Below are 21,880 nucleotides of genomic sequence, written 5' to 3' on the forward strand. Positions count from 1 at the left end.
TTTATTTTACTCTATTTCAAATTGATACTACTATGCTCATTGCGCCTCAAGCTTTTCTCTCTTGTTCCTTTAAGTTGCATGTTGTTATCTTACCTGTTTTTCCTTCTACCTACATCCCCACAATGTTGAAATCGAGACTTATTGGAGTCCTTTATTCTATAACTCATTCTTTAATTCCTCAAAATTGTGGAACACCTTGCCTCAGTCGTCCCTCCACTTCGACCCCCCCCCCCCCCCCGGAACCTTCAGACTTTAAAAACTTAAATCACAGAAAACTAAATACTGCAGAAAGCCTAGAGGAGTATAGAAAGTACAGAGATAATGTAAAAAAGAGAGGGCATGACAAAATATTAGCTGGTAAGATTAAAGAAAACCCAAAGATGTTTTATCAGTACATTAAGAACAAGAGGATAGCTAAGGAAAAGGTGGGACCTATCAGGGATGATAAGGGTAACTTGTGTGTAGAATCAGAGGATGTGGGTAGGGTTTTAAATGAATATTTTGTCTCCGTATTCACAAAGGAAAGGGATGATCCGGACGTAGTAGTTAAAGAGGAGAGGTGTGAAATATTGGATACGGTAAACATAACCAGAGAGGAAGTACTAGAGGGACTGGAATCCTTGAAAGTTGATAAGTCACCAGAGCCGGATGGATTGTTACCTAGGCTATTGAAGGAAGCCAGGGAGGAAATAGCAGATGCTCTGAGGATCATTTTCCAATCCTCACTAGATACAGGGGAGGTACTGGAAGACTGCAAACGTAGTACCATGGTTTAAAAATGGTAAGAGGGAAAGGCCAAACAATTATAGGCCGGACAGTCTCACCTCGGTGGTGGGCAAACTATTAGAATCAATACTGAGAGATAGCAGAAACTGTCACTTGGAAAGGCATGGTTTAATCAGGGAAAGTCAGCATGGATTTGTTCAGGGAAGGTCATGCCTTACAAATCTGATTGAATTCTTTGAGGAAGTGACAAGGAGGATTGATGAGGGTAGTGCAGTGGATTTTGTCTACATGGATTTTAGTAAGGCATTTGACAAGGTCCCACATGGCAGACTATGTGCCACAGGGCTCAGTGTTGGGTCCCTTGCTGTTTGTGGTATATATTAAAGATTTGCACTTGAATGTAGGGGGTATGATTGGCAAATTTGCAGACAACATAAAAATTGGCCGTGTAGTTGATAGTGGAGAGGATAGCTGTAGAATCCAAGATGATATCAATGGGTTGGTGGAGTGGGCGGAAAAGTGGCAAATGGAGTTCAACCCGGAGAAGTGTGAGGTAATGCACTTAGGGAGGGCAAACAGTGAAAGGGAATACGCAGTAAATGGGACTATATTGAGAGGGGTAGAGGAAGTGAGAGAGCTTGGAGTGCATGTGCACAGGTCCCAGAAGGTGGCAGTACAGGTAGATAAGGTTGTGAAGAAGGCATATGGAATGCTCTCCGTTATTAGCTGAGATATAGAATACAAAAGCAGGGATGTAATGATGGAACTGTATAAAACGCTGGTAAGGCCACAGCTGGAGTATTGTGCAGAGTTCTGGTCACCACATTACAGGAAGGACCTAATTGCGCTGGAGAGAGTGCAGAGAAGATTTACAAGAAAATTGCCAGGGCTTGAAAATTGCAGCTACGAGGAGAGATTGGATACGCTGGGGTTGTTTTCCTTGGAGCAGAGGAGGCTGAGGGGAGACTTGATTGAGGTGTACAAAATTAGAGTAGACAGGATGTACATGTTTCCCCTAGCGGAGAGATCAAGAACTAGAGGACATAGATTTAAGCTGATTGTTGGAAGGATTAGAGGGGACATGAGGAAAAACATTTTTACCCAGAGGATGGTGGGTGTATGGAATTCGCTGCTCGAATTGGTGGTAGAGGCAGGGACCCTCAGCTCTTTTTAAAAGTACCTGGACCTGCACCTAAAGTGCTGTAAGCTGCAGGGCTACGGACCGGGTGCTGGAAGGTGGGATTAGAACAGACACCTGGTTGTTCTTCGAGCCAGCGTGGACATGATGGACTGCATCTTTTCTATGGTTCTACTACTTTCTGATTTACCTAGTCTTCTCATTCCCACTTTTTAACCTTGGTGTCCTGCACTTGGCATCTTGGTTTCATTACTTTAAAAGTGATGGTCCACTATCTACAAGATCCTAGTTTCCCAGGTAACAGTGTCATCATAGACCAGCTGAAATATTGTTTATTCTGAATGTCTGAAGCCTTGCCCAAGATCTTCAGCCAATTACATATTGCAAAGGAGATCTCAATAGCAAATACATTTCCTATATTGAGGAAGTCACTTGAGCTGAACTAGAACCTCGTAGCTTGCGCCTTACCCTCCACGATGGATAAAGCAACACCCTCACTGAGAACTTACAAGACACCAGCTTAGGAACATAGAAAGTACATGTGCATGACTGGAAAAAAAAAAGCTAACTTCAAGAGATAAAGAAAGATAAACGAGAAAGAAAATTTGGCAAATAAAGTGTTCAAACAGGAGATGATTAGGGTACAGACTAGCTATATTCCACAAGAAATCCAGCAAAAGCTGGAATTCTTTTGATGAGTTAAAAAAAAGTAAAACTAAAAAACTCAGACATTTGAAAAATCTAGGGCTTATACAAAAGAAAATCAAGCTAAATACAGAAAATATAGAGGAGAATCAAAAAAGATTAGAAAGACTCCTGTGAAGCTTCTAGGAATGTTTTACTACGTTAAAGGCGCTATATAAATGCAAGTTGTTATTGTAATGGAGAAAGATTGGCAGGGAATATAAAGGGAAATAGTAACAGCTTTTACAATCACACAGTGAAAGAATAGTGAAAGAAGGGGTAGGGCCTGTTAGAAATGAAAATTGAAAGCTTCTGGAGGAGGAAGGCGAGATACTAAATTAGTACTTTGTCTTGGTTTTCACAGAACAGCGTGGTCATGGAATGAAAGGGAATAAGGGGAGGTGGTGGAGTATTAGATAGGATAACTGTTGATAAGGAAGTAGTTCTGAAAAAATTGGTGGAATTCCCTGATGGCTTACACCCTAAAATGCCCAAGGAAGTCAGGAGGGAAATAGAACAGCATCCGATCACAATCTTTCAAGCATCCTTAAATATGCCCAGGAAGAATGCCAATATAACACCTCTGTTCAAAAGGGAAGAAAGGGATAAACCAGATAACTATAGACCAAATCAGCCCTACTTTGTTAGTGAGTAAGCTTCTAAAGGGCATAATGCAGGAAAAATTAATACTCATAGAGTCATAGAGTTATACAGCATGGATAGAGGCCCTTCGGCCCATCGTGTCCGCGCCAGCCATCAGCCCTGTCTACTCTAATCCCATATTCCAGCATTTGGTCCATAGCCTTGTATGCTATGGCATTTCAAGTGCTCATCCAAATGCTTCTTGAATGTTGTGAGGGTTCCTGCCTCCACAACCCTTTCGGGCAGTGAGTTCCAGACTCCAACCACCCTCTGGGTGAAAAAGTTCTTTCTCAAATCCCCTCTAAACCTCCCGCCTTTTACATCTAGAAAGTCATTGGTTAATTAAGATCATCCAACATGGATTTCTAAAAGGCAAGTCCTGTCTGACAAATTTAAAGAGTTCTTTGAGGAATTAAGGAGTGTACTGATAAAGAAAATGCCAGGGATGTTGTATAGGCATTTGTTAAGGTACCATATAGAAGCCTCGTTGATAAAATTCAAGCACTTGATATTAAAAGGGAGTGTGGTGGTGTTGGTTAAAGGACAGAAAACAGAGCAGTAGTTAATGGATGTTTTCTGTCCTGATATCTCCAAGGAGTCATTGTTGGGACCAGTATACTTCTCAATACTCGATATGTAAATAATCTGGACTTGATTTGGCATAGGGGGCACAATATCAACATTTGCAGACAACACAAATGTAGGGAGCATAGTTAACTGTGAAGAGGACTGTAAACGACGTCAGGAGGACACAGAGAGGATAGTAGATTAGGCAGATAGGTGCCAGATGAAATTTAATTCGGGGAAATGAGATACATTTTGGGAGAACAAGGAGCACATTATACACTAAATGGTAATGGATTAGAAGAATGGAAAGACTCAAGCCTTCAGTTACAAAAATCTTTTACAAAGTGGGAGGGGGGCAAGTTGATAAAGCTGTTTAAAAAAAAAGCATATGGGATCCTAGGTTTTATTAATAGGGCTACTGAGTACAAAAACCAAGAGGTAAGGCTAAACCTATAAAAATCGATAGTTAGGATGCAGTTAGATTATGGTTTTCAGCATCTTACTTTAGGAAGGAATGTCAAGACCATAGAGAGGGTGCAAAGGAGATTCACTAAGATAACAGGGAAGAGAGGCTTTAGTTAAGAGAGACTAGGGCAACTGGAGCTCTTTTCATTAGAACAAAGAAGGTTAAGTGGAGATTTGATATGGATGTTTAAAATTCTGAGAGATTTTGATAAGATAGACCAGGACAAACTATTTCCACTGGTTGGTGAGTTAGTAAATCAAGGACATAAATTTATGATTACCACAAAAGGAACAAAGGGAGAGGTTGGAATAATAATTTTAAAAACGCAGTGGGATGTTATGGTATGGAATTGCCCAAGAGAAACAGTGATGGTCGCAGAATCCAGAATAGTTTTTAAAAAGGAAGTGGATAAATATTTGAAAAATAATTCAATGGGTATGTTGAAAGGGCAGAGGAACAGGACTAAGTAGATAACACTTTCAGAGAGCTAGCACAGACACAATGGGTTGAATGGCCTCTTTCTGTGCTGTAAAATTCTAGGATTATAGGTCAGACTATGCAAGTGCAGATGGCAGAAATACAAAATTTGTAGTGCTTCATTAAAATACATCTTTTGCCCCATAGTGCATTTTTTTTTAAAACAGAAGCATGGCTTGACTGACTCATGCTATAGAAGTGTACCCGTTCTTGTTGACGTGATGTTATGAATTTTAGACATTGTTGCTTCAGACAATTTTATCACTTCCTCCAACCTTTCAAATGAATTACTTTTGGGATGTGGCAAAATTCACAGAACACAGCTGTGGTTGAGTAACAGGCCATGGAAGTACTGGTCTAAAGTGACAGGAAAACCTTCCTACAAGTTCTGCAAATTTTGAAGTCAGTATTTAAGGTTCAAACACGATAATAGAATTTTCAAGTGTTGGCTGACCAATAGATATAGTACTAGACAGAAACCAGGACAAATACAACAACAACTTGCATTTATATATAGCGCCTTTAACGTAAGAAAACATTCTAAGGTGCTTCACAGCAGCGTAATAAGATAAAAATTGACACCTAGCCAAAGGCGATATTAGGACAGGTGATTAAAAGCTTGGTCAAAGAGAGTCTTAAAGGGCGGCGGGGGGGGGGGGGGGGCGGGGGGAAGAGAGAAAGAGAGGTGGAGAGACTGAGAGGCTTAGGGAAGGAAATCCAGAGCTTAGGGTCTAGACGATTTGGTACAGTAGACAGTAGGCCATTCAGGGATGATGTCAGGAAGCACTTCTTCACACAAAAGGTAGTGGAAATCTGGAACACTCTTCCTCAAAAAGTCATTGAGGCTAGGTCAATTCAAAAATGAGATAGATAGATTTTTGTTAGGCAAGGGTATTATGGGATATAAACCAAGATGAGTAAATGGAGTTAAGGTACAGTTGAGCCATGATCTAATTTAATGGCTCGAGGGTCTCAATGGCCGACTCCTGTTCCGATGTTCCTTGAGCTGTGGGAAAAGTCACGGATTTGGGAGACAACATGCTCAAGGACTTTGAAGAGGAAAGGGAGGTTGGAGATGGGGCAGTAGTTTGCAAGGACAGAGGGGTCAAGGGTGGTTTTTTGAAGGGGCGGGGGGTGGTGTCAGCAGATTTGAAAGATAGGTACCTGAGGAAAAGGAATTGTTTACAATATCAGCTAGTATGGGGACTTGGATGGGAAGTTAGGTGGTCAGCAGTTTAATGGGAATAGGGTCAAGAGAGGGGGACGTAGGTCTCATGGACAAGGTGGGCTCAGAGAGTGGAGATAGGAGAGAAGGTAAAGAAGATGTGAGTTCAGGGCTAGGGTAGGGGGGCCCTTGGCTTGGTGGGCAAGGGGAAAGGAGGGATGCACCAGAGGCAGCTAAATGGATAGTCTCAGTCTTTGTGACAAAGAAGTCCACGTGCTCCTCGTACTTGTTGTTGGAGGTGAGGGTGGAAGGGGCAAGGGATTTAAGGAAACTAATGGTAATGGAGAGAGAGAGCCGGGGCTTATCTTTGCATTCCGGGACAATCTTGGAGTAGTGAGCAGCTTTGGCAGAGGAAAGCAGGACCCAATAGTGCTTGATGTGGTCCAGCCAGATCTGGTGATGAACGGCTAGACCAGTTGTGTGCTATATACGTTCAAGTCTGCGCCGTGTACATTCAAATATGACTAATGTCAACACTAGGGAAGAGGAACTGGGGATATCAGAACCCGAGATTGGATAACAATATGGCCTTAAAAAGAAAGGTTCCTAAAAACTCTCTCATAGCCTATACTAGCTGCATTTTACATGTGACACATACAAGCAAAATAAAACTAGTCTGTAACCTGACAATAATAAATACTTTTCTAAAAAAAATTCTCTGAACATCTGTTCATTTGCAGCAGTTTAGCACCACTGTCCTTGGGGAATCCCCTATGTATTACAGATAGCTGTTTCTTCAGAGATTTATGTTTAACCACCAATTTACCAGTTTCAGAAGCAGTTTAAAATGGCTTTGGTTCAGGTTGTCCTTTATAGATGAATGAACAGGGCATAAATAGAACAATGACACTAACTTGCCCTACAGATGAGGTAGTCACCTATATAAACAATTTATATGAACAGACAAGGATTTCCCAGTCATTGATGTGCAACTATAATGTAATGATGGTGTAAATTTTTGTAATATTTACAATTATTTCTGCAAAATAGATGTCACCAGCACTAAAACCTATGAGCAAAAATGCAAAGTACAAAAAAAAGAACATTTTTTTTGCACAAAAAGGGAACAGTGAAAACCCACACTGAGCATGTGTCATGCATCATGCCAACCATAGTCTTACATGCATCTAAATGTCACTACTAGGTCACCACTGGGGTTTTTCCATTAAACCAAACAAGTAAACCCAATTAACAGTGTGGTTATTGTTCAATTCTGTGTAACACAAAGAACTTTATTCATCTACCAGAATTAAGCTTTTAAACTCCCTAGGCCTTCCAATATTTATAACAAAATTATCAACTGTCTTTTTCCATCAAACTCCTCAAAAGAAAAATACAAAAGTAATGTGTAAAATTGGACAAACGTTGGTATCGGAATAATGACAACAGTTCAATTAAATTTTAGAAATATGGATCGGTTACAACATCAGCATATTTTTTGGTTCATCACCAGAATTCCCTGTGTGCATGGCTGCTGCTCCAGACCCAAGCCCATTACTTTGAATCATAGAATCATAGAAGTTTACAACATGGAAACAGGCCCTTTGGCCCAACATGTCCATGTCACCCAGTTTATACCATTAAGCTAGTCTCAACTTCTGTCTCAATTTTTTTCCTTCTCGGTCCCAACTTTCCTGTCGCCTCCCCTTCCTGTCACACAGTCACACAACCTTTCACTTCTCTCCCCCTATTTTACCCCAACCCATCGCTACAGCTGTGCCTTCCTACTCTCCTGCCACCATCTCAGGCTTGAATCCCCCTTGGATTAGCCCACACAGGGTACCTCTACGCCTCTCTCGGTATTCTCCGAAGGCCTCATCGAGGCACATTTCACTGCCTCCTTATGAGCAGCATCCCCAAATGTCCCATCCTCCTCTCTTGCCGACCTCAGCACGTCTCCTAGGGGTTAACCTCGTCAACCTCCTTCCCGTCCCACCCTACTGTCCTCTCGGATGCTGCCAGCAGAATAATCACTGGCACTCTCCGCATTTCCCTCCAGAATGTCCGTTCACTCACGAACAAGGCTATTGACGTCAATAACTTTAATGTAGATGATGCATTTACGTCATGTCTTTTACGGAAATATGACTCACGGATGGTGACCCCTTGCTCCTTACTCCTCTCTGCTTGGTTATACCTTGTGCCATCTACCCTGCACAAACTGCCGTGTTGGCTGTGTAGCCCCCATCAAAAAATTATACCTTGGTTTCTCCCCCTACTCTGGTATCTTCTCCTTTGAGCATTTCACCTTGTTTCACCCCTCTCTTTTAAATTCCTTGTTCACTGCTCCCCTATTCCCACCCCAGGTTTTCTCCAAGATAGCCTCCCTCAATCTCTGTACTGATCGCTTCCTCCTCAGTGATTTCAATCTTCATCTCAACTCACCTTGCCCTCTCTCCTCTGAATTCACTGACCTCCTGTCCTCCCTTAACATCTCCCTCCATATAAACTCTTCGACCGTTATTAGCTACCACCCCCTCAATCTTGCCAATTCAAATGGCCTCTCTACTCTCATTGTCTCGATCACAGACATATTTCTTTCCCATCTCCCCTCGTAACGTCGCCAAGTTCATCTTGTCCATGAGACCCACCTCCTGTTCTCTTGACACCATTCCCATTAAACTGCTGACCATCCAACTTCCCTTCATGGCCCCCATGCTAGCTGACAATGTAAATGGTTCCCTCTAGTCCGATACTATTCTCCTCCCTTCCAAAACGGTTGTCATCACCTCACTTTTCAAAATTAAAACACCCTCAATCTCTGTCGTGGTAAACTACTGCCCAATCTTGAACTTCCCTTTCCTCTCCAAATTCCTTGAATGTGTTGTCGCCTCTCAAACATGTACCCATCTTTCCAAAAACTTCAGGTTTGAATCCCTCCAATCAGGTTTCTGCTCCTGCCACAGCACTGAAACAGTCCTAATCAAAGACACAAATGACATGCACTATCCCTCCTCATCCTTATCGACCTCTGTAGTCTTTGACACGGTTAGTCACACCATCCTCCTCAAACGCCGCTCCTCCTTTGTCTAGTGGGACTGCCTTCGCTTGGTTACAAACTTAGCTATCCAATTGTAGCCAGAGCATCTCCAGTAATGACTTGTCTTCCTGCACCCTGCAAAGTTACTTCTGGAATCCCACAAGGATCTCTTCCTCATCTACAAGCTGCTCCCGGTGACATCATCCAAATACATGGGGTCAGTTTCCACACATACATTGACGACACCTCTACTTCTTGACCACTTGTCTCAAACCCTCTACTGCCTGCATTGTCAGACTGCTTGCCTGACATCCAGTCCTGGATGAGCTCTAATTTCCTTCAGCTAAACACTGGGAAGACTGAAGCTATCTTCACCCCCACCCCAGTCACAAACTCAGTACCCTTTCCATTGATTTCTACTTCCTCCTGTGCCACTGTTGAATCAGACTGTTTACAATCTCAGCATCCTATTCAACCTCGAGCTGAGCTTCTGATCCTATATCCACTCCATCACAAAGACTGCCTACTTCCATTTCCTGCCTCCACCCTGTCTTAGTTCATCTACTGCTGAAACCCTCATCCATAACTTTGTCACGTTCAGAATCAACTATTCCCATACTCTCCTGTCCAGCCTCCCAAACTCCACTCTGCATAAACCTTAACTCATCCAAAACTCTGCAGGCCGTATCCTATTTCACACTGTCCCTCTCACCAGTCACCCATGTGATTACTGACCTTTATTGGCTCCTGGTCCTCCAACGCCTCCAATTTAAAATTCTCCTTATCCCTCCCTATCTCTAACCTCATCAAACCCTCCGATCCTACAAGAACTCTGCGTTCCTCCAACTCTGGCCTCGTGCATTCCCCATTCACTTTGCTCCACCATTGGTGGCAGCGCCTTCAACCATCTAAGCCCTACATTCTGCAATTATCTCTCTAAACCTCTCTGCCTCCTTCAAGACCTTCATTAATACCCATCTGTTTGACCATGCTTTTGGTCACACTTCCTAATAGCTCCTTCTGTGGCTTGGCATCCATTTTTGTCTAATTACATTTTTGTGAAGCACTCTGGGACTTTTTAAAGGCACTATATAGATGCAAAACGTTATCAGTGTCTGACTGGATAAAGGGAATGCAATAAATGTGGTGCAATGGGTTTTCAGAAGGCATTCAACAAAATGTCTCACAAAAAGGGTTTGAAGTGGTGTACTCCAGAGATCAGTGTGGGTCCACTTTTGTTCGTGGTGTATATATAGGTGATTTGGACTTGGGTATAGGAAACACATTATTGAAATTTGCTGATGACACTTTCGCTGAAAGTGCGAGTGCAAATAGATGAAATCATAAAGGCCAACAGTATTTTGGATTTTATAGATAGAAGTATAGAATACAAGGGTAAAGAAGTAATAATAAATTTGTAAAAAATACTGATTTTGTGTGCAGTTTTGCACAATGGAAAGGACTCTAAGCCCATAGAGAGCGTACATGGTAGAGTTACCCAGATGATGTCAAGGATGGAAAACTATAGTTATGAGGAGAGACTTGAGATACTGGGACTATTTCCAGAAGAACAGGGAAGGCTGAGAATAGACTTAATAGAGGTTTTTAAAATTCTGAAGGGTTTTGAAAGAGTAAGATTATTTCCTCTGGTTGGGGAAATCGGTGGCAATTAAAAATGTCACCAAGAGAGGAGAAATTTCTTTGCAGAGAGGATTGTTGGATCATGGAATATTTTGCCACAGGGAATGATTAAGGCAGAGAGAACTGCATCTTTTAAAAGGAAAACTGGATAAATATTTGAAGCAGAGGAGGACGGTGAGGCAGTGGGATTAATTCTGGATTACTCTACCATAGAGCCAGTAACAAGATGGACTGAATGGCCTCCTTCTGTACTGTAAACTTCTACGGCGCCACGATACTAAAGGTTAAAGAATTTTCCCCCTGCTCAGTCACTGTGGTCCCCTTCAATTCAATGCTGCAAAGCCACTAAGTGGCGCCGGTGTGAAAATTAATGCTGCCTTTCCACTCCAATATACAGTTGGAGCTAATACTTTGGGATCCATTATATGATCTAACAATTTACTGACCTATCACAGCACCACCTAAAAGCTTAACAGAAATTACTGGTAAATGTGGCAACTTATACAATGGATTTTCTCATGGAGATATAACATCGAAACAGGAGTAGGTGATTCAGCCCCGGACCTGTTCCGCCATTCAATCAGATCATGGCTGATCTGTATCTTAACCCCATTTACCCACCTTGCTTCCATATCCCTTAATACCCTTACCTAACAAAAATCTACCAAACTCAGTTTTGAAATTTTCAATTGAAAGGTTGATGCAAGAGTTTTTAATGCATTCTGAAATGGAATGCAGTGACCCACCTACAAATTTTAAAATGTAGTATCTGTGATAAACAGTTTATATGTAAAACTCCAGTGATTTAAGGTGTATAAGTTTATGACATGCTAGTCACAACTCTTGCACTGGATCATTCATACATTATGTGGCTAAGTGCCACTTACCAATCTATTTTCTGTAAACCATATCCAGATACATACCGTCCTTTAGAATTTATGAAGGCAGCTTTTGTGTTGTAGAGTCAAACCCTGGGAACTGGTTGAAACCATCAAAACGCATGTCATTTCAAACACAAGAGCAAAGCCTTTCAGTTCATCTGCCCAGGGTTTCATTAATGCCCCACAAATTCAAGCAACTGGGTTGGTAACAGCAAGGGGAAAAATGCACACATTTTAAAAATGACATTATTTTGAATACTGGCAACAAGATGCAAAACATTATGTGCTAGTCCCTCATCAGAAGGCAATGTTGCCTGGGCTCCTCCAATGATCTTAAAAGTCTATAGTCAAGGCAATAAAGAACCTTAATAACATTTGAGACTCACTGAACCTCCACCGTGTCCAATAATTACTAGATTAAGTGAAATACTATTGGCTGAGAAAAAGAGCATTTTTTAAGACCTTTATCTGCAAGTTCTAGCACATTTTATACATAATATGGAATTAATATCAGCTTCCAGTTCCTCTTTTCAGCATGCAAGCACAAATAAATACATATAAAGGTTAACATGAAATTGTTACTTTGATGTCAGGAATCATTAAAGGGGAAGTTAAAGTCTAGGGCAGGGGGTGGACAACCCATGTTGTCCACCCACTGTGAGCCATCTAGCTCTTCACTTAGTCATACTTACCTCACAGTAAATCCTACCCAGAGACTGGCAAAGGAACAGTGAGGAGTACAATAGTGCTGCTTCATGTGCTGCCAGCCCTTGTCGTAGGAATGTATACAGATTGGGGTGCAGGTGCCACTGATGGATTACTGTGTGATCATTCATTTTAAACACCTGGACATCATGAAGTTTTTCAATGATCCTGTACTTCCACGGGGAGGGGGAGGGATGGCGAGCGGTACGGGCGAGGGGGAGATGAGGACGAGCAGCGTGGGCGGGGGGGAAAAGAAGGGACCGGGGCGGGAGCCGAGGGGGAGAGAAGGGACCGAGATGGGTGGCGAGAGGTTGGATGGAGAGCGGATGGAGTAAAGGGGGAAAGAGGAAGACAGTAAAGGGAGAAAGGGGAACAGGAATGCATGGAAGTAAGAGAAGGAGGAAATGAGAGGGAGAATCTAGCAAGGAGATAGTGACAAAGATTAAGAGAGGGATTAATGAGTGAGGAAGTGAAGCAGAGTGAGGCAAGGTAGGAGAAAGAGGAAGTGAAAGGTTGCAAGAGGGATGGAGGCACATGGAGAAAGAGTGAACGAGAAGTGAATTGAGAGGGGAAAGGCAGGGAGATGAGACAGAGAGGAGGAAAAAATGAAAGGGGAAGTTGAGAGAGAGGCATGCAAAAGTACAATCCAGATTTCAAGTAAATAACTGTACAGAAAACATTTGGAAAGCCACACTTATGGGCTAGTTTACAAAATGACTTTCATGGTATGCTTCACTTACAATGGCAATATCAGCGAGCATACTATGGGAGTGAATTCCACAGGGCATGCCTGCTCATTCTTTATGCCATATTTCGAGGGTTTTTACAGGCCTACTGCCATAGCAACAGTGAAGGAGAACTAAGCAGTGGCTTGAAAAAGATTATCAAAGGGTATGGGGAGTGAGGAGAGTGGAATTAGATTAGGTGGTTCATGTGGAGAAAAACACCAATGCAGACTTGATCGGTAAAGGGCCTATTTCTGCGCTGTAATATTCTATTCTGTGCTTGGTATGTTTTCAGGTTCAAGGTACAAATTCTACAACACAACAGTGGTTATGGTCCTGGCAATATCTACCTTTGGAGAGAGGTAAGATGGTCGCTCAAACCTCAAACATGCAAACTGCTCTGACTCAGTGGCTGAGACCCCAGATTGCAAGCTCAAAATACAGCTGCCTCTTCAAAAATCAGCCTAAAGGGAAACTAAATTGCAGTCTCATTCATGCTAATTCAAGTTATCATCTTTGACTTTGTTTCAACTTCCTTTACAAAATGTTTGTTGGCCATAATCATTAGCTGCACTTACAGGAATTTAACATACTCACCTATTGGGCAATTGATAGTTCTGTTTTCTAAGCCAAATCAATCCTCTGGGGATGGGGCAGGGCTACCTTGAGGAGGATGCAGAACCTCTCCTTGGAGAATTTTTTTCGATGTATCCCCAAATTAGGACAAATCAAAAAACTTTTTCTGCAAAAATGTTTGGCTGTTTCCCTATAGTTGTCTTTTATTTTTAATTCAATTATTTAGCTACTTTGTCTTAATATACTTGAACTCTCTAATTTTATCCTTTTCTTAATAGTGGCATAACTTGAAGGCCACAAAACATGCATTTAGCAGATGACATGGTGTATCTAATTATATTTTAGAATGAAATTCAGCCATTAGGTAGGGAACCAAAGCAAAAACTGACGTAAAATGCAAAAGCAGCCTCCAAAAATTTATATTTATATCCTCCAATACTTATTGAACTACAAATGGAGTCAAGCCTAATTTTCTTGCATTTTAGACAAATGTGTATGGTGGGAGAAAAGAACTGAAACATGCACAAGTCTTACAGAATACAATAAGGGATGGGCATTTTCTGGCTGAAAAAACAAGAATCCACTACCTAAAAACCCAGTCGTACATCTGACCTTAATTATTGTGTACCAAATAAATTTCTAAACATGTTTTGCAGTTTTTATACCATGTTCCCTAATGCTGGAAACAAATAAATTTGAAACTCTTATTTGCGTGGTACACTATGTGCCTTTTGTCCTTATTGTGTGCGCCATAAATGTAGTTGTTTTCTGTGGCTTTACACCATAACGCAGGAAACAGTGGCCATTTAGAAACCTGATTAACAATAGAAACAGGAAGTGAGTGCTCTCAATTCAACAAAACAAGTTTTTCATACAAGGCTTTGGAGTCCTATGCTGCCTCGCATTGGATGAAATCTACTTGTAAACAAAAGTGAAATTTAATCCATCTGTTCTTTTTTAAATCGATTATCTTGTGCATACATTTACTGAAATAGATGTCAAAACAATTCTCTGGTGCATTTAGCTAAAATAAGAGCAGCAATGTTTTTATTCATTAAACTAATGCCATTGCGATGTCACTGGCTGCATTCTGCTTCTACTGATCACAGTATTAGTCTCAGGAAGATGCAACTCCAGTGTAGGGTTGCCAACTCTGATTGGACATTTTCCTGGAGGTTTTATCACATTAAGTCCCTCCTCCAACCGCCCCGCCAAACAGCCTTTTTTCCCCATCTCCAATATTTTTATAACTAATAAATAAAAATGGAAAAAACACACCATTTTTTTAAAAATAGGCTCAATAATTTTCACATGGATTGCTCACAGCAGTGTCCAGGAGATTAATTCAGAGTGAGTAACAGTGGTTTTTAAGCAGAAAATTGTGTATTTTTTTTAAATACAGCACAATATATGTACACGAGGTCAATATTTATAAAATCCTGGATACTATAATAGCCAGTAAACACTCATGCTAAACAACTAAACTAAAGCAGGTTTCAAATTTCTTTAAATTTATCTAGAAAAATATAGTTGAGCAGATTGTTTATGCAGCTTGAATAGTTAGCACATTATAATGCATTAGTGTATATTGAGATATTAAGTGATATTGCAACTTATTCTTTTTAAGCTTCTTACTATAAGAATTGAAGTAGTTCAGGCATAGAACCGTTAGGGCTGAGAAGAGGTGAGAAACTGGCTTCCATTGCTATATCGATATCGACAAGTGGAAGCAGGATTTTCCATATATATTATCTCTATCATTTCAAAAACCCCAAGGAAGTAGTATGAAACTCAAACGTTCCTGCTAGTTAACAGGTTGAAAAAAGTGCAAACAGGTTCCCAGAAATTTCCAATTGTGTTGCTACGATATCTGCCACAGAAGCTCAGTGCCCTTTGTAGCAAACTGAAACAGAATAAAATGCATTTTGTTCACTTTCTTTTTGGAAAAGCCTCATTGGAAATCTAGCTAGAAGCTATGCCCTCCTCAAAGTTACAAAAGCAAGCAGTTTTGGTACATTACAAATAAAAACCTTCTGTCAGTGTATGAAAGTATGTATGCAGCAAAGTGCTGGATTATAGTAGATACGCTAATCAATGTCATGATTCATTTTAACCACATAGAAATGAACACCCCATTGTCCAAAGGGAAAGCCACCTATGAACTCTTTCTTTCAGAATTTCGCACCACACACTGACATCTAAGTCAGACTGATTATATTAAGCAGGTTATAAATGGCACCAAGCATTCATTCACGACCATTATCATTACTAAGGGTTCATTTACACTGCAGTTTAAGTTCTAGCCAGGCAATACCATGTTTTCTCTTCTTGGCTCCCATTGCAGGTTAGAACTCTAATCGTCCTGCCCAGAAGAGAGCTCTGCACATGCATAAATACAGGCATATATGCTAGCTCTCTACCAAGAATGAGAGATTTAAGTGATTAGAAAGTTCTAAAGGGAGAGTCCCAGCTCTCTAAACATTTATATTAAGATCAGATAGGTTTACAGAGGGCCAAGTGAGTCGAATAGACTCTCTTTACAAACAAGATTTGGCATTGCACTGTACTTGCACTCCGTGCAATATCAAACCCAAGCAGTTGAGACTCCCTCCTCTGGTCAGACCTGGACTCCAGAATTACACCGCAGGTTTAATGTTGCTAAGAAGCAGAAATTGCTTTATATTAATGCTAAATATGCAGGGTTAAAGTACCCTAAGCAATCTCACACTTCAACACAAACTCTGGCTTCCCAGTTACCATGTGGAAGAGGGGATTCGTCTGTTATGTGTCCTAAAATCATCTGCCAGGATAATATGTCTTTCAACTTAGAAACGTAATGCGATACTAATTAAATCTTGAGCCAGTTTGAGAAGAGACTAGCTAAATAATAAGCTCCAGATCTTATAATAACTTCAGAAATGTTGATTGCTAGTGGTTAGTGGCATTGGTAGGTTAAGTTTACTTAAACACCGTCTTATAGGATTTTTACAGAAATGTAAAAACATAATATCGATACCAGTCTCCCAATATCTACTGCCTTTATGGGCAGTAAAAATAATCTTGAATTCAGTACTATTGAGGAAGACTCATACTGAGTTTTAATAATTTTCATCAGCCACAAATGCAGCTGCAAAATAGCCAATAAAAGTCTATCTGGTGCTTTTAGGATGTGTGCCTTGTGAATGGTTGGAAAGCAGCTGGAAAAAACATTTGCAATTTTTCCATACTAGAGTCTCTCAGGTTCAGCAATGAAATGTTTGTCTTGGGACGATCAATAATCTGGCTATCTGGCTGAAATTTTCATACGTTAAAGCTGTGAATGATTTAGAAATTTCAGCACTAGGTGATCATTTGGCCCATCGCACCTATGCAGGTGCTAGCTCCTCATCAGAGTCTTCTACTTTAATCCCATTTCCTGGACTACTTCATTTTTTTTGTTCAAATGTTTAATCTCTCTTAAAAGGCATGGCCAACTCTGCTTCTCAGCCACTTGAGATAATGCAATCCATCTTACGAACATATGACAATGATGGACATGGTGCATCCAGTCTATCCCACACAACTGCAATGCCTTATGCATCACAATATATACACTCCCCACCCAAATGCCATGTAATCTCCTGGGAGAGGCGAAAAACCAGATAAAACAGAGCCCAATTATGGGGAAATATCTGGAAAATTCTTCTCCGACCCCTTTAGGCAATCAAAACTAGCCCAGAAGACCACCCTGGCCCAGATTAATGTTATATAGCACCTACCTTTTAGAAGAGGCAATCTCTGCCCCAGCCAGAAACAGGTCCATATTCTAAGTTATTTGTGTGAAAAATTTATGTTTCTAGTATTAATTTCAAATTTATGATCCTTGTTACCAATTCAACAAGTAGAGGAAATAATCCTTTTCCATTTATCCTCTCAAATCCTTTCAGAATTGAACACATCTATTAGGTAACCACTTAACCATCTCTGCTCCAGTGAATTATAGCCTCATTTTTCAAGCCTCTCATCATAACTGTATTCTTATCCTGGGTATGAGTCTAGCAAACCTATTTTGTACCTTTACCATGGTTTCAATAGTCTTTCCAGAATAGGGTACCCAAAACTGCAAATGTGGCCTATATTCATCACTGTCACTTGCTTTTGTATTTAGTACTTCTATATACCAGAAACCCAGAATCTCACTTGACTTTTTATGGCTTTTTCCACCTACAATCCTGCTTTTAAAAATCTGTGTATTTGCACTCTAGATCTCACTGTTCCTTCATTCCACTGAGAATTTTTACTGTTTAGGATATATTTTCATTCTCTGCTCTTATTCCCCAAAATGTATTTCACATTTATTGTAGTTGAACTACATTTGTCACATATCTTCCCATTCCCCTAACCTATGTTCTCCTGCAGTCAGCTGAACACTTTCCTACATTACAACAGTGACTACACTATAAAAGTATTTAATCGGCTGTAAAGCACTTTGGGACGACCTGAGGTTGTGAAAGGCATTACAAAAATGCAAGTTCATTCTACCTTATTGTTTCTTACACTTTGCAATATCCCCTACTTTGGTATAATTAGCAGATTTTTACATTATTCCCTCTATGCCCATGTCCAAATCATTTATGTTTAGATGCGAGAACAAGAAAGGTGCCAACAAGGACCCTAACACACTATCTATATTCTGTCAATCCATGAAACACTCTCTTGCTCTTAATCACCAATTTTTATCTTTCAGTCATCCCTCTATCTACACCACCACTTTACCTTTAATAACATAGAGCTTATTCATCACAAGAAGTCTCTTATGTTGCACTTCATCAAATGTGTATTGAAATTCCAAACATACCAAATCCGCTGCATTCCCTATGTCTACATTACAGTAATGTCCTTGTAGAATTAAATTTAGTAAATTTAATTTACCTGCCCTTTACAAATCTATGTTGACTATCACAGATTAACCATAACTTTTTAAGTATTTGTTGATGCTTAAATCTTTTGCACTCTTTAAATCTGCTTCACCAGAGAGATCATTGCATTTCACCAGGTCCAAACAGAAAAGAAGCTGGGAGATGAAGCTCACCAGCCTGTTGTTGCCTCCTTTATAACAGAAGTCTTCAATTCATGGAAGAACTTGGCACTTTCACAGAGGTCAATCTGGAACTGGTGCCACGATTGCAGAGTTTAACTGTGGTGCTGGTCAGCTGTTTGAATTTGGGAGACAAAAATGCATGTGATGGCTATGACAAGTGTTTTTCCCACACAAAGGGTAGTGGAAATCTGGAACTCACTCCCTCAAAAGGTTAAGGATACTGGGTCAATTGAAATTTTCAAGACTGAGATCTATAGATTTTGTTAGATAAGGGTAAGGGATATAGAATAATGATGGGTAAATGGAGTTGAGGTACAGATCAGTCATGATCTAACTGAATGGCAGAACAGCCTTGAGGGACTGAATGGGATACTCCTGTTCCTACGTAAAAGCCTCCAATGCTCAAATCAAGTGATAGAGATGAAGCTGTCTAGTAGAAGCTATGCACACAATCCTATTAAGCAATGCTGAGAGGAAGAGAGTACCATGCAAAACACAACTCTCAGTACAGTTGTTCGGGACAGCCTGGAAGGTTTAAGATAAATATATCTAGCTGAGGTTGAGTGAACTAATCTCATGCGAGAGATGTGTGAGGTAAGAATATGTGGGCAGGACTACAAGGCAGAGAATTGTTCAGTTTTAAGGAAGGACAACTGATTCAACAATGGAGTTTGAAAGGTAAGGAACCAGACATATTACAGTAGATAATGGCACTGTATGCTGTAAAGCTTCATTAAAAAGTACCACACATTACATTTACTGGATACTAAAAAGAGCATACAAAACATTATCTGCTGCAACATTTTTATTGGGTTTATATATTTACGGTTGTGCGAAAATACCATAGGACATGTAACTGTCACATACTGGATAAAGTGGTGATTGAAGAGAGGCAATAGTTGTTTAAAGAATGAGATTAATTTGTTTCACAAAATAGGATATCTTTCCAGCAATTCATTCTGAAACCAAAAAAATGGCAAGAAATAACCTGAAATGCATCAAAAAAAATTATATATTTTGCTAATTAATTTTAGTTGTTTTCTGTTTAGCTTAGTGGGTTCTATTATCTCACAAAGAATATAGTAAGTTCTACTTCAAAATGCTACAATGCACAGAAGAACTGTCAAAATGAAAATCTTCTGGGGGAAGCATGCCCCCAGAACCTCCTAGATGCAATCATATCCTCTTCTAAAACTGCCATTACACCACTGACTATGTCACTAGAAAGCATCCACAAAAATCATTAGATTTTGAGTCAAAGGGAGGTTAGCCAGAGTGAAGATCCAACCAAGGTAAAGATAGCTCAATCTACCAACTTAAAATGTGAAAGTGAAGAAATACATACTATTCAGAAGCTAGCTGCAAATCAAAAATTCAAAATTAAAATAGACTGTGCTAGCATACTTCACAAAAAAAATTCTACCAAACAATATACATTCTTATGAAATAATATATAAACTGACCACTAAATATTCTTCTGTGCTAAAACACACAGCTGAGAAAGGGAGATATTGAACGAATGTTTGGTTTACAATGAGACTTCCATATCCCAAAGACGTGGAGAAGATCGGGCCATAGTCTTGTTCCAAATGATTTTCATAAGTGTGATTCCTGTGTACATGAAGGGTAAAGAAATGTGAAAGGATGGCGCCCCTGATGGTTCAGGAAGTTTGTCCAGTGCGTACCTAAGCAAGTCAATCCAAGAAGGTCCCAGATTCAATTCGCAGTCTGTGCAGTTAGTGGATCGCAGCCAGGGTTACGAAAGGGATGCTACAAATAGGCCTCAGCTCCAGCTTCTGATTATTGATCCTCCCATGATCAGATAGTCTGTCAACACTCATTCAAGGTTCACACATGTATATTGGTCACAGGTGAGGTATTGGAAGAACCACACCCCAGCAAGAAGTCAACTCCTTCAGGAGAAGAAAGGAGAAAAGTGACAGAAAAAAGAAAAACAAATATGGAAGGTTTTCTACTTTTTGGTGCTGAATCAAAAAATCTCCACTGCAAATACCACCTTTTGACACTTAATACCAGCAGTTTTGACTGTAGGCAGGATTAAGAAAAAAAGCAAAAATCTTCTCAGCAGTCATGCTCAAATTGCATACATGTTAAAACAGGAATACACATGGAAGCACTTTTAAAATACTCTTCACAGAAACTTAGCAACGTAAATTTGAATTTCTTCTGATCAAAAGAAAGATAAATCTTACTTTACAGTAAAAATGCATCTTGTGGGGAGCCAGTACACATACCTCCCAACTAGAAAAGACTCTGCAGGTCCAGTTACTATTAAGCAGAGAGAAGACTCCTATTTCTCATGGCGACTCAAGCCCAAATAGTAGGAACTTTTCGGTTGCTTTCAAGTTTTGAGATGGTCAGTCAAAGGTTTTGGATCCAACCAGGCGGGGTCATAATTACATAAATTCAGAATTTCTCCTCTTGGATGGTAGATAGTCTCATTCTAGAGTACTGGTATTTTTATCCTCCCTAATTTTTCTCCATTCCCTCTTGAACAACCACCTGCATTTATATAGCACCTTTAACGTAGTAAAACAGCCCAAGGCGCTTCACAGGGGCGTAATCAGACAAAAAAAATTGACACCGAGCCAAAGAAGGAAACATTAGGACAGGTGACCAAAAGTTTGGTCAAAGAGGTAGGTTTTTACGAGCGTCTTAAAGGAAGAGAGAGGGGTGGAGAGGCAGAGAGGTTTGGGGGTGGGAGGGGAATTCCAGAGCTTAGGGCCTAAACAGCTAAAGGCACGGCCCCCAGTGGTGGGGCGAAGGAAGTTGGGGACGCACAAGAGGCCAGAGTTGGAGGAACGCAGAGTTCTGAGGGTTGTAGAGCTGGAGGTGGTTACAGAGATAGGGAGGAGCAGGGCCATGAATGGATTTGAACACAAGGATGAGAATTTTAAATTCAAGGCAATGGTTCTTTACTGGGACAGTTGTACAGGTGTCAGTTGTCCGCTGGCACTTTGCCCAAGTTGCTATTCTTCATTGATGAGCCTTGACATAAGTATCAACAAGCTATTCAAAAGTGGACAGCTTCACAAGCAAGCCTGAACTGTCTTCAGATGTTCACAAATGCAAAATTCTAGTAGAGATAGTGATCAGGAATCCTGACAATATCCCCCCCGCCCACACTCCTCACATTAATAGAATAGAGAAAAAAGCTGAGAATAGGAGAGCGGTTCATTTATATGATGTAGAAGCTGTTTCTTGAACACCATCAGGTCTCCATGTGGAAAATAATATGCTTGAGTAAGTTTTTCAAAGTTCCTATCTAACCAGCTACTATAGGACAGAGCAGGGATCGACATCTTTCCAGTCCTAGATGCCTGTCCCAGTCAAATGTCAATGCAAG

The 21,880-nt window shown here is 40.5% G+C and overlaps 1 protein-coding gene across 1 annotated transcript in view; it reads right to left on the bottom strand.

Moving 5' to 3' along the window:
* pan3 (poly(A) specific ribonuclease subunit PAN3) overlaps positions 1-21,880 on the bottom strand; it is a 119,974-nt gene that overhangs the window by 48,730 nt on the left and 49,364 nt on the right. The gene's annotated exons all lie outside the window — the stretch shown is intronic.

This window comes from Heptranchias perlo, chromosome 6, assembly GCF_035084215.1.
Source record: "Heptranchias perlo isolate sHepPer1 chromosome 6, sHepPer1.hap1, whole genome shotgun sequence".
Taxonomy (NCBI): domain Eukaryota; kingdom Metazoa; phylum Chordata; class Chondrichthyes; order Hexanchiformes; family Hexanchidae; genus Heptranchias; species Heptranchias perlo.